The sequence below is a fragment of the Lygodium microphyllum genome, chromosome 1 (assembly GCF_053477565.2).
Source record: "Lygodium microphyllum isolate KBCC chromosome 1, Lygodium_microphyllum_v1.1.10, whole genome shotgun sequence".
NCBI lineage: Eukaryota > Viridiplantae > Streptophyta > Polypodiopsida > Schizaeales > Lygodiaceae > Lygodium > Lygodium microphyllum.
Genome location: NC_141135.1, coordinates 110,687,986 through 110,700,523, shown reverse-complemented (window position 1 = coordinate 110,700,523; position 12,538 = coordinate 110,687,986). Strand labels below are relative to the sequence as shown.

General features: G+C 38.4%; 1 pseudogene; it reads right to left on the bottom strand.

The window, feature by feature from the left end:
* Window positions 1–6,342: 6,342 nt before the first annotated feature.
* LOC148041546 (uncharacterized) lies at window positions 6,343–8,968 on the bottom strand (annotated as a pseudogene).
* Window positions 8,969–12,538: the final 3,570 nt, after the last annotated feature.

The window sequence follows — 12,538 nt, the reverse complement described above, 5'->3', positions numbered from 1 at the left end:
TATTACCCTTCCCCCCCCCCCCCCCCTCCAACGTAAGCTTCTGGAAGCTTAGAAGCTTCCAAAGGGCGGGGGGCCTTCTTAACCCCCTTTCTTTTGGGCTTATTACCCTTCCCCCATGTTTTAACCCCCTATAAGCCCCCTTTCCCTTGGCTTCAAAAACCACCCACCGACCACCCCCCCCCCCCCCCCCCCCCCTTCCCCTCGTGTTAAACTCATTAGCCCCTTTTTCTTGGGCTTTATAAGCCCCTTTCCCCCCAAAAGAACTAAGGCCTTAAAGGTCTTATTACCCCATGGTATTTTAAATTTTCATTTAGCCCCTTTCTCATTGGCCTTGGAATCATTCCCCCCCTGTGTTTAAGCTCTATAAGCCCCCTTTTTCCCCAATAAGAGTTGGGCTTAGAGGTCCTATTACCCCTGGGTATTTAATCTTTCTTAAACCCCTTTCTTTAGACTTTGGAACCACCCCTTTTCCCCCGTGTTTAAACCTTCTCTAGCCTTCCTTTGTGGCGTATTGAAACCCCTTTCCTCCAAATTGCCCTAAAGGTCCTTAGACCCTTACTTATAACCTTTACGGTTATTATTTTCCCTTGGAGTTTCCCCCTTAGGGTTTTCCCCATAAAAGGTTACTCCAAATAACCTTTTCTTTCCCCCCCATGTTTTGTTAAAAATCCCCCTTAGGCCATGCAAAAATAACCCTTGGAGCTCTCCCGCACCTTGTTTCTTTTCCACACCTTTCTATTCCCCGTTCGTGCGAGTTTACAAAGGCCATTAAGCCTTCCCCATGGCTTCAATGGGTCTTAGTCGTGAGAAATTTTGAAGCACCCCCTTCCAAAATCCCTATGTCAAGGAGGGAGCCTTCTAAAACTACTTCGACGGACGGTGCAAGGGAGCGGTTGTGGAATTCCAAAGAGGAGTTTTAAAGCTGCTTCCACGTCCGAAAGACTACAATTGCGATGCCTCCTAAGAAAGTCCAAAGCGCAACCGCGGGAGGGTCATCTCCGGGCATCCACGTGGACATCTCACACCAAGCCCAGGTTTTCCTTCCTAATTTTTATTTGGTATTGTTGTAATTCAATCACGCAAGGTTAATTGCTAGAAATAGGATATATCTTTTGTCCTAAATGCTCACAACGAAGGAACTTAGTCATTAATACTTTTAATGAAACATGCAAAATAAAGAAAGCATAAATGCATTTCTAGCAAATAGTTTTATGCATTGAAATAAATTATAAACTAGATTATTGTCCATTAAAATAGTATACTTCATTTAAGCCTAGACGTATAAACTATGTATCGCACTATTAACCTATATCCTCCTCGCAATGAATCATCATGGAAAGTGCAAGCATGAAATGATTCTTACGATGCATAAACTCTAGGAATTATCGTTTGTCAACTGCATAGATTATCAAGAAAAAGGTTGCCTGTTTAGCATAAATTTTATTCGCAAGTTATTGGAAGATTAGTTGAAATTAACCTTATCTATGCCTGACCTTAAATAGACAAGTTAGGGTTGAAAGAGCAATTTACGCATAGACAACGAGTCATATGTTTATGAAATGATAACGTAGCTATCTTCTAGAGTTAAACAAATTGGCATAAACCTAAAAACCGCGGAGTACTCATTTAGAATGGGTTAAATTCCAATAAATTCACTAGGAATTAATACGTAACCTAATTGCTACGTATTGCTAAATCTGAAACTCCTATACCTTAAATACTTGGCCACTTTCGCTGAAATGAGGGGATAGTGCAACATATTTGGAAGGTGAACTAGGGTTTGTCCCTAATATTCTTACAAGAAGGAACTTGGAAACCCTAGGTCTAACGACGTCAGTCTAATATAATCAGGAATATATTGTTTCATGACTTCGGTCAATGAGTAGAATAAGTCTCATAGTTCGATGCGACACTTGTGCGGCAAGTGCGGAGTCATATGATCTTGTGATTGGATCACAAGAAAATGGCCAAATTCTCGCAATGAGATTGGCGGGTGCTTACACAAGTTATCTTGCAAAAGAATGAATAATCATCCTAATTTGGTATCCTTCTTGGGTAAGGAAGATTGATTGAAACTAAAGACCAACAGATAAACTGAAATAACCAATGAACTTAAGGTTTGACCAAGTCGGGCTAATAGGGTACGCCCTAACCCAGGATATAGGGGATCTTGCCTAGTTGCAAGTCATCCCGGATCGAGTGCTGGATGCATTCAAAAGAAAGGATTCATTCCTTAGCAGTTTGCCAACAAAAACGATCAATGGAAATGTTTATTCTTGCTACAGATTTTAGAGCACTGTTTGGATTTGTTTGATCATTGAATTAAAAGATAAATGGATATCTATACTTTAGGTTGAAGGCCTGAAGGGAGGGGCAGCTTCAGTTACCCCCAACTGCCTACCTGACCGTAACCAGGGGGTTGTTGACTGCGCCGGGAAAGTGGACCAAACCCGCTGCGAGAGGTGTCTCCATTGAGCGCTACTTGGAGCAGGAGGACGCTTGGGTGCCAGGGGGGCTCTGGCCGTAAATCCCTCGCCTTCCGCGCCCTGCACAAGAGGCTAATGTGACTCGGGATTGGATCTCGAGGCCCGCATACTAGTCTATGGGTGAAAACTTGGATTAGTGATCCCTGTGGATTGCTGGATAGCCTTCGGGCGGATTGTGGATAAGCCTACGAGCTGGACTCTTTGTATTTCAAAGATAAATATGATAACATATTAATAATGAACTTGTCTGATATTGTTTTTCTATGTCAAGTGATAAGATTACGTGAAGGAACCAGTGCCTAACGGGTTAATTAAAGAATCTGGTTGTTACATGTGCAACTAATGTGTTAGATAATTAAATAACTAAAACAACCCGAGGAAAGTGCGGAGGATGGGCCATAGGTCCGTCCTACGGATGGGTGGTCCCGGTTGGCCGGGAACTTTTCTCAAATCACAATAAACAGTAGGAAGATCGTCAAAGAACATGAACAACAAAAGCGTTGACCTAGAGTTATGATTGAACCCAATTTACGCTGTTTTAGGGGAACGGAATGGGACTATGCCTTATGGCAAAGAGGTTGAGCTTTGCATCCCTCTCGTTTCCCATTCTCCTTGAACCAAGTGCAACATGAATCAGCTTCGGACCTGGCGTTTCTGCGTAAAGTAGTTCACTTGGATTTGACGCTAGTTGCTGTTAGGAAATTACCAATAAGGAAAACCCTAATTCAGGTCGATTCTAAGTGGAAACGGTCAGAATACTTCCACTACATGGCAGACGTGGGAAGCCCTAGATCGCAAACCTCGTAACATTCCATGGGAGTGCCGGGTGGAGCTTTCTAGACATCCTTTCTGATGGACTGCTAAGATGTGTCTTGAAAATACAAGCGGACACGTTACACCATACTTGGTCCAAGACTCCATTAATGCTCTAGACCTGCAGTCCTTGTGGTCCAAAAATCCTTGGTAGCTGCACTGCTGCCTCATGTCATGTCTGTACATGTGTACATGTGGCTCTTAAATCTGTGTGACTAAAAAAAAGATAACTGAATGGAATATTGGCCAATTGGATCAAGAACCTATGGCTCTGATACCACTTGTTAAGGAGAGGACTGGGGAGAGAGAAAGAGGGGAGAGAATACTACATAAGAGAGAGAAGGACTGCATAAGAGAAAGAGAGAGAGTGACGAGCAGAGAGAAAGACTAGAAATGGAGAGAGAAATACATGAAGAGAGAGAAGACAGCCATGAAAACTGGAGAGAGGGAGAAGATGAAGGAGACTTGTATTATTATAATCTGATGGTCAAGAATCCAGTCCCTTACATCTTTTATACCAGTTAGTGTAGCTGGTATTTTATGCTCATTATTTTATTTTCCCTCTCTTACAGCAATATCCAAATATTTTAACAATATTTTTTCTTCATCCACCCCACTCAACATACTTTGTAATTACAAAAAAAATATTTTAGCAAAAATATTTTATATTTACACATAAAGTAAGTAAACATCATACATATAGCTTGAGATGATTGGCTTTTATCAAGTGTCATGGCATGGCTCTTTACAAGTGCATTGGAGTTCTCAATTCCTTGTTAAATATCACAAAAGGGTAATGTTATCAAAATAAATAATTCTATTATATTTGAGTGTATTTAACTTAAGAGACACTCAAAATACATTGGATTTATTATAATTATCTCTATCCTTCAAAGCTTTTCTCTTCTTTTTCTTCATGTTATCTTTCATCTTTTCACTCCACTAATAAATTAGTTAACCAAAGATAATATTTAATGAAAATTATAGAGATAAAAAGAAAGATAAATAATTTATTACCTTTGGGATTCTTTTGCTTTTTCAATTTAGAACTATAAGATTATTTGATACCATAGTGTTTTCCTCAATCTATAATGAAAAATAAACATTAATAACATTTGTGATATGTGATAATACTTAATTTCCAAAAAGCATTGAAAGATAACTAACCTATGTAGCATTTTCAAGAATATCTATAAATGATTTATACTTATTGAACATGCCATCCTTAAAAGAAAATAAAATATATTAGTAGAATGGTCCAAATTTTTTTATTGAACATGATTAAAAATATCATACTCATCGTATCAAAATTCTTATCAATTTCTATATGATCTATATCATAGTTTTGTTGACAAATCTCTATGTATTACATGTATTATGATTCAAATCATCCTTTTCTTCTTCAATAGAAGATAAGCTTGAGATTGCTACAATGAAAAAATATATAAAAAATAACATAAATACAATTTATATCGATAAAATTATATAATCAAAATCATAATTTAAGAAAACATAAGTCCAAAAAGGTAATAATTTTTTTGAAATAAACTTGTTCTTTCTTGATCATATTTACTATCTTCTCCAACCATAGAATTACTTGATTTCTACAAAAAAATTTGCATTATAAGTAAGATTAAAAATAAATTAGGCTATAGTATATGTAAAAGAACATAACATAGAGGAGCTCTCCATGAAGCGTTTCATCTTTTGTTTCTTGAATTTTCTATTTGTTTGTATATTTTTTGGAAGAAAATATGTATAGATATCTTCTTTTTTCTAAATATGACTTGTCCCTAGAAAGTAGAGTGGCCTAATCTCATGATTCTTGGATTGAATGTGATCCTTTTTTTCTCATTGTAGATTACACTTGTTATATTTTTCCTCTACTTCTTTCACCCACCGTCTTATAATAGCTTGATTTGCATAATAAATTTGATTTTTTGTACTACGACAATATGACTCAAATTTTTTTTTCATACTTTTTGTTAGGATCATGACCATTTGATGGCAGAGGTAAAAATATATGCTCATGCATAGGTGTATCTATAGCTGTGACTTCATTAGAGGCCATCTCAAAATAAAATCTAAAAATAAAAAAAAAGTGTAAGTCAAATATCAATAAGATACAACATTCAAGATTGTAATCTTTTATGAAATTGCAAATACTACTTTGAAGGCATGAAATCCTTGGATTGATTTTATAGAACAAACATTATTGAAATAACTTACACATAGAAATGTATATAGCTCGTGAAAAGCCTTCTATTTCATATAGATTTAAGATATCCATGCCATTGAAAAATCATGTACTTCTCCAAAAGGTAACATTTCTCTTTTTTTTTTCATACTAACCATCCATGTACTATTGTGATATAACAATTCTAGTCCTTGGTGAAGTCATCCTCCATATAAACTTTCTGTAAGTTATTTTGATTGTGATCTTGTTCCAACCATGCCAATTTGCATTCTTTTTTTCTCTATTTACATAATTTACCACATCATGTTTGATTATTTTGTCATTCATATCCATATATGCTAGCACAATATCATTTTTCTCTAGCCATAAAGGAACACATCCAACTTCACCCACACTTGAAGTAGTCTAATTCTTGGTAATATTGTTGCACTTCTGGATTGTACAGAATAAGGAACCAATATTGCCTTACATACTTTTTTCGTATTGCTATATCTTTTTGTTTTTTCATTCTCCAACATGTAGAATCTTGATTTACTATTTCAAGCTCCCTCCATAGCTCCTTTGCTCTCTTGATAGATGAAACATCCAATATTCCTTGTTCATGTGTTATGTGGCATGATATGTTATTATGGCTTCTTTTCTCGAAATAGGAAGGAACTGATAAGAACATATGAATACTTCTTAGTACTTTCTCATGTAGCAAAAGACCATCCTTTTCTTGAAGTAATATTGAGAAGATCTCTGTGAACAATATTTTTTAATAGTACTGAATGTATGATATCTCCATGTCTCCTTTATTAGTCTTGGTACCAATTATGCTAGTACATTGCATTCAAATTCATAAGACTAATAGATATCATGCATTCCATGCCTAGAAACATCATCCAATATTTCTCCAAACCCTATAAATAAAAAAAGTTAGCAAGCATGATAAAATATGAAGAATAAGTGGTATATTATTTTAGTAAAGGACCATACCTACAACATGTTCAAGAGGGGAAGAATTTGCTCCCATAGACTCTTCCTTTCTTACTCTCCATGAAAGAAGTAACACATAATTTTTGTGCATTCCTTTGACTAGTCATTGTCACGATTGTAATTATAAAATTCATGAGAAATATCGACTAGAAGAATCCCCAAGTCATAAATCTCCCTATGCAAGTTAGAGATTCTCAATAAGATATACGGTAAATTCAGTGGGTAATAAAGCATTCATTAGTCCATAATTGGTTCATATTAAAATTCCCCTTAATATTTGGCTAATGGTAAATCATTGATATTCATGTTGCAGGGTTCATTGACCACATTGTATTTTAAGATCCATTATATTGCATACACAAAGATGTCGATATTTGATAAGCACTTATTCACAAGGGGGACATATCTCCAATAAAGAGTAGATTTATTATATGTCAGTCATAATAACCTTCAGTTGGGCAAGTAGCCCAAGAAGGCCATTAATTAGTGTGTCCTCGACAAGGGCAAGAAGTGCCAAGGTTTGAAGCTTGGGGGATACCCTCAAATTTCTTGCTAAATTGGGCAGGACTTGTCTATTTGGGAACACCGGTCATGTGCACCATGAAAACATGCCCTAGAGACCCGATTAGAAGGTGGGAAGAGAGTATATTTGGTTGGGAGGTGAGTAAGACACACAATAAATTTTCTTCTCTCTCTCACATTTGGTATCAAAGCTCGTGGGTTTTCAAAAAAAAGAGAGATTTGGGGTTTTTTTTGTTACAGCCACACAGGTGGGATCGTGCTGCTGCAGTCATAGGAATGGGCAGTGTGAAGGCATCTCTACAACAATAAATTTTATTCTCTCTCTCACATTTGGTATCAAAGCTCATGGGTTTCCAAAAAAAAGAGAGATTTGGGGTTTTTTTTGTTACAGCCACACAGGTGGGATCGTGCTGCTGCAGTCACGAGAGCTCATAGGAGTGGGCAGTGTGAAGGCATCTCTACAACACACCACAAAATACATCGCAACATGAAAAGCCTCTTTCTCTATAGGTGGCGACATCCACCATAAGGCCCAGTGCAACCCAGCAAGCCAATCACGTGAGGCAGCCGCGGCCAATAGCACCACCAAGGCCAAGGCACACTCCATCACACAAGAGAGCTGTCTCTCTTTTACTTGAGAGAATGACCATCTCCCTTTCACATTTTATCCTTGGTAAATTCCTTGTGGCACTTTGCATGTGGGATAGAATCCCCTTTCTACCAAGCTTGTGAGCCCTCCATCCCCTTGTAAAAAAAAAGAAAAAGGGTGTTTTCTCCTCTTTCTGAGCACATTTTCTGAGATCTATAACTTCTTGGTACGACATCCAAATTGCAAACCGATTTCATTGGTAGTTCAGATTTAAATACATAAAAAAATTGGGAACTTATTTTACTTGATAAGGCCAAAGGGATACTTGTGGAACTTCCACCTTTATCAGTGTCATCCTTTGACACACATTTAGAAATATTTAAAATATAACAAAAGTAAAGAGACTTACAGTCAATCTTGAGCGCCTTGGTCATCGAGAGAATCTTTGCTTCTTGGAGATCTGGTTCTTCACAAATCAACAATCGTTGGTCCTCGTGCTCAAATTGATAAATATGAGAAGAGAAGTCAATGATAGGTCTCTTCTTTGCATGCCATTGCTTGCTCAACACTAGGTCGAATCTTGCAAGTCGTGTAATTTCAAAATCCAATCTTTCCTCATAGGACTGGATCTGTACAGGGAGGTCAACGACTTGCTAATCCCATGTCTCTGTACCCATCCCGTTAGCTAGCTCTACCGAATAACTATATTCAGAAGGGGTAGTCTTGAGATTTAGCTTCTTGACAAGATTAGAGCTAATAACATTATGTGAAGAGCCCCAATCAAATAAAATACGCACATGGCATCCTACCACTATGCCTTTCATTACAATGAGCTCAATGTCAACAAATAGTACCCCTTTTGTGCCTCAGGCGATAACACTGCATCTGGCACAGTTGGTACTTTCTTTGTTACTGAGATGGCTAGGATCCATTCATGATAACCAGAGTCATGTGGAGGTGACTCATCTAGGTCATCTCTTGCCTTATCCACATCTTGCATTGGATTAAGCACCATTTGAGCACTAACTCTTGCCTTCTTAGGACAAGCCTTAAATTTATGTTGCCCCAGGCATCTGTAACAGAGTCCTCTCATTGCTTTCTCCCTTTGCTGTGGAGTGAGCATGGATTTATTGTGGGCTCTCCCATAGAAAATACCTTCCTCTTGGTACTTGACACCATCTTGATCATATGCACCTCTCTAGTGTCCTTTGCACGAGGAGCACTAGATGCAACTGCAAGAGTAAAGACAGGGCATGCACCTCTAGTCCAAGGAAATCTCTGGGCCTTCCCATCTTCAAGGACCAATGCAAGCTCCACTGTCTCATTCAAGGTTTTAGATCTATCCTTCGTGACAAGTGGCCTTAAGGTTTCTTTTAAGCCCATGACAAATTTATGCACTTGTAGAAAGTCAAGAATATGTTCAGGGACCTTTAGCAGAATCTCTCTATACTTGTCTGCATATTCCTAGATAGAGTAGCTCTTTTGAGCTATGAAGAACCACGCATCTAGAGCCCTTGTCCGCTCATTTGGAGGGACAAAATTATTATAAAACAATGTCTTAAATGCAATACAAGTAGATGGCTTTGCATGATCCTGCTCAATTTTCCGCCACCAATGGTGAGCGGCATCCATGAGATTATATGTAGCTTGATGTATCTTTAAAGCATCATCATGAAAACGGCATAACTTAAAACATTGCTCCCATTTAGAGAGCCACTGTTCCACCACATCTGCAGTCCTTTGTGCCGCCATGCCATTGAACTTAGGCGGCTTAAGGTCTTTAAGCTTCTACTTAGCTTCTAGCAATGGAGGAACGACTACGAAGGAGTCATGTACAACTTGTCATGTACAACTTGTGTGTCAGGCATACATGCATAAGGTAAACTCTCATCTAAAGGTCTCCTGCCTTTATCCAAAGAACTTTGATTTAAAATTTGCATTTGTTTGAGAAAAACTTGCATAGTGCCTTCCAAACTAGAAAGATGATTATGCACATCACTAGATGAAGAGGGAAACTCGTCATCATGCATAAGAGGTTCTTCCTCTACATCAATGTCATTCAAAGGCATATCTTTAGTGCCTGACATGATTGATTAATTGAATTATTATTATTTTGGATTGATAATTCAAACCAACAAAAGCAAGGCAAATGTAAATACAATGTACTTTTAGAAAACTGCTATGTTTCCGCACAAGTACTATCCACAAGAAGCATACATGTCAAAATCAAGCATCTTTGTACATTTCAAACAAAAGTACAAAGCTGAATAAGTCACCAAATCCTCTTTGTAACCATGCATAAACATCCACCTCCTTGTAGGAACGTGGAGCATAGGATTGAGCTTGTCCCAGGAGCTAATCTAGTTGCTAGACCCCCATTCATGATGAGTCTACAAGTGGAGAATGAAGTCTGTAAGGTGATGGATGAGTACTTAAGTAAATGATTGATTAGACCTAGCTTTTCACCCTTTGTAGCCCCTGTTTTACTTGTAAAAAAGAAAGATGGTTCTTTTTGAACGTGTGTAGACTACAGGGCTTTAAATAAAATAATTGTCAAGCATAGATATCCTATGCCTCATATTGATGATCTCTTGGATGCTCTAGGTGGTGCTTCTATCTTTAGTAAGATTGATTTAAAAAGTGGTTATCACCAGATTAGAGTAAGAGATAAAGATATTTTTAAAACTGCTTTTAGAACAAGATTTGGTCAATATGAGTATTTGATTATGCCTTTTGGTTTAACAAATGCTTTTGCTACTTTTATGATGTTAATGAATGATTTACTAAGACCATACATGGGCAAGTTCGTTGTAGATTTTATTGACGATGTGCTTGTGTGTAGTAAGAGTATCCATGAACACGAGTCACATTTGGTGACAGTCTTTGAAACTTTGCGAGAAGCAAAACTCTATGCTAACCCAGACAAGACGATTCTATGTTTAGTAGAGATAGAGTATTTAGGTCATATTGTATCTGCCGATGGGATCAAGATGGACCCCAAGAAGGTTGCTGTGATACTTAGCTGGCCGACACCCCAAAATGAAATAGCTCGCGAAGAGGGTGAGGTTGGTTTGAGAAAGGATAGAAAATATGTGTGGCTAGGAAAAAGATTATTTGAGGATGAGGTTGGGTGATAATTAAATGGATTGTGTGTGGGAGATCACTTTAATGGATAATGGATGGGTGGACCACAAATTAGTGAGAGAGAGAAGGGGTTTAGACCTTAATATATCAAAGGACCAAAGGGGTAGGTAGGTGGAGAGAGGAGATAAGATGAGGTAAGGATGACCATAATGATAAAGAGGACAAATATCTTTATTTCTCTTAAGAAGAGGTGATAATGAAGAAGCTAAGAGTAGGTGAAGATGATAAGAATAGGCAAAAAGTAGGTGGATAGGATAAGATGAGATCAAGATAATGAGGATAAGGTGCATGTGGATAAGGTTAGTTTATCTTGATGTGGATTCAAATCCTACTAATTTTCATACAAAGTAATTGATTTTGATTGCATGTAAGAAATAAATCTAATGATTAATTGAGTAAACAAAATCCAAAAGCTAATAATCTAGGCCCTTAGGAGCTTGGTGTGTTGTGATACCTTGTAGTGAAAGTGATGGTGAGAGAAAGAGAGAGAGATGGTGAGACAATGAGATGGAGAATGAACCACACATTTGTATTGCACACTTGCATTGGAATAGGTGAGAGTACACACTGTATATACAATAAAGGTGTGGATATGGTAGCTTCTCTTAGTAAAGTATCCTCCACATGTTCTAGATCCATCTTATCTAGTTCTCCTAAATATCTAGATATTGTCTTCCTAAATATTCTCTAAGTACATATTCATATAAGTACATACTAATGTTCTCGCACTTATCTCCTTTGCCTCCCTCTCGCTTATTGTGCTCTCTTCCCCCCACCACCACTACTTCCTCCTCCTCCTTCTCCTGTGCCTTTTCCTCCTCGATGTCGCTGCCATCCCCTTTTCCATTGTACTCACTGCCTTCACTCACCTCTGGTGCTATCTGGTGTGGTCTCGCTCATTGGGACCTCTGCCAAAACTGCCCACATGGTCGCTCACCTTGGTCAGTTTGCCACGACATACTTCACCCTCGCCCCCACCTGTGTTGCTTGAGATGCTAGCACCTACTACCACCCCTACCACCAATGATGCCACCACCTCCTCCATCTTATTTCCTTCTTCTCCCCTAAACCCTACTCTCTTACACCCCACAACTTGGCTCCTTCTCCACCTGCCACCACCGACCACTCCCTACACCCACCACCTCCCTTCCAAAACTCCCCACTCCACAAAACCACCACCCAAAAACCATCCTCCACTCAAAAACCACCCCCTCCTAAGCCCCCTTTCCCACCCCTCTTTCCAACCACCCCCCACACCTGTACCCCTATCTTCGCCCCCTTTATTTCCCTTACAACACCCCACCCCCTATCACCTCTCAAGTCCTCATTCATGTGTTGCATTCCCCACCCTACAACACCATACCATTGTAATCCTCCTTGCCAATTGCAATCAAGTCACCCCCGCGGGATCCACCCTATCAACAAGCTCATTTCTGCATCGACACATACTTGTGACTTTTTTGGGTGTTGGCGTCCATTCATGTGCATGATTGATTCACTCCCATTCACGCATGAGGACACTCGTGTGGATTTGTCTATGTTGTGGAGCTGCTACCATTCACACATAGTGTAGCGAATCTGAGTACATGCCTTCCCACCAATTTAAATTGTTGAAAACTTTTTAAAAGCAAAACAAAAAAATCAAATCATAAAACTATAAGAAATAATAAAAAATTTGATGCACTTTGGAGACAAAAAATACAGGCAAAAAATTGATACAAAAATTTTACAAAATTGAAAAAACCCAAAAATATAAATTACATTGAAAATCCTTAAAAGTTAGATAAAATGGCAAAAAAACCCCATGAA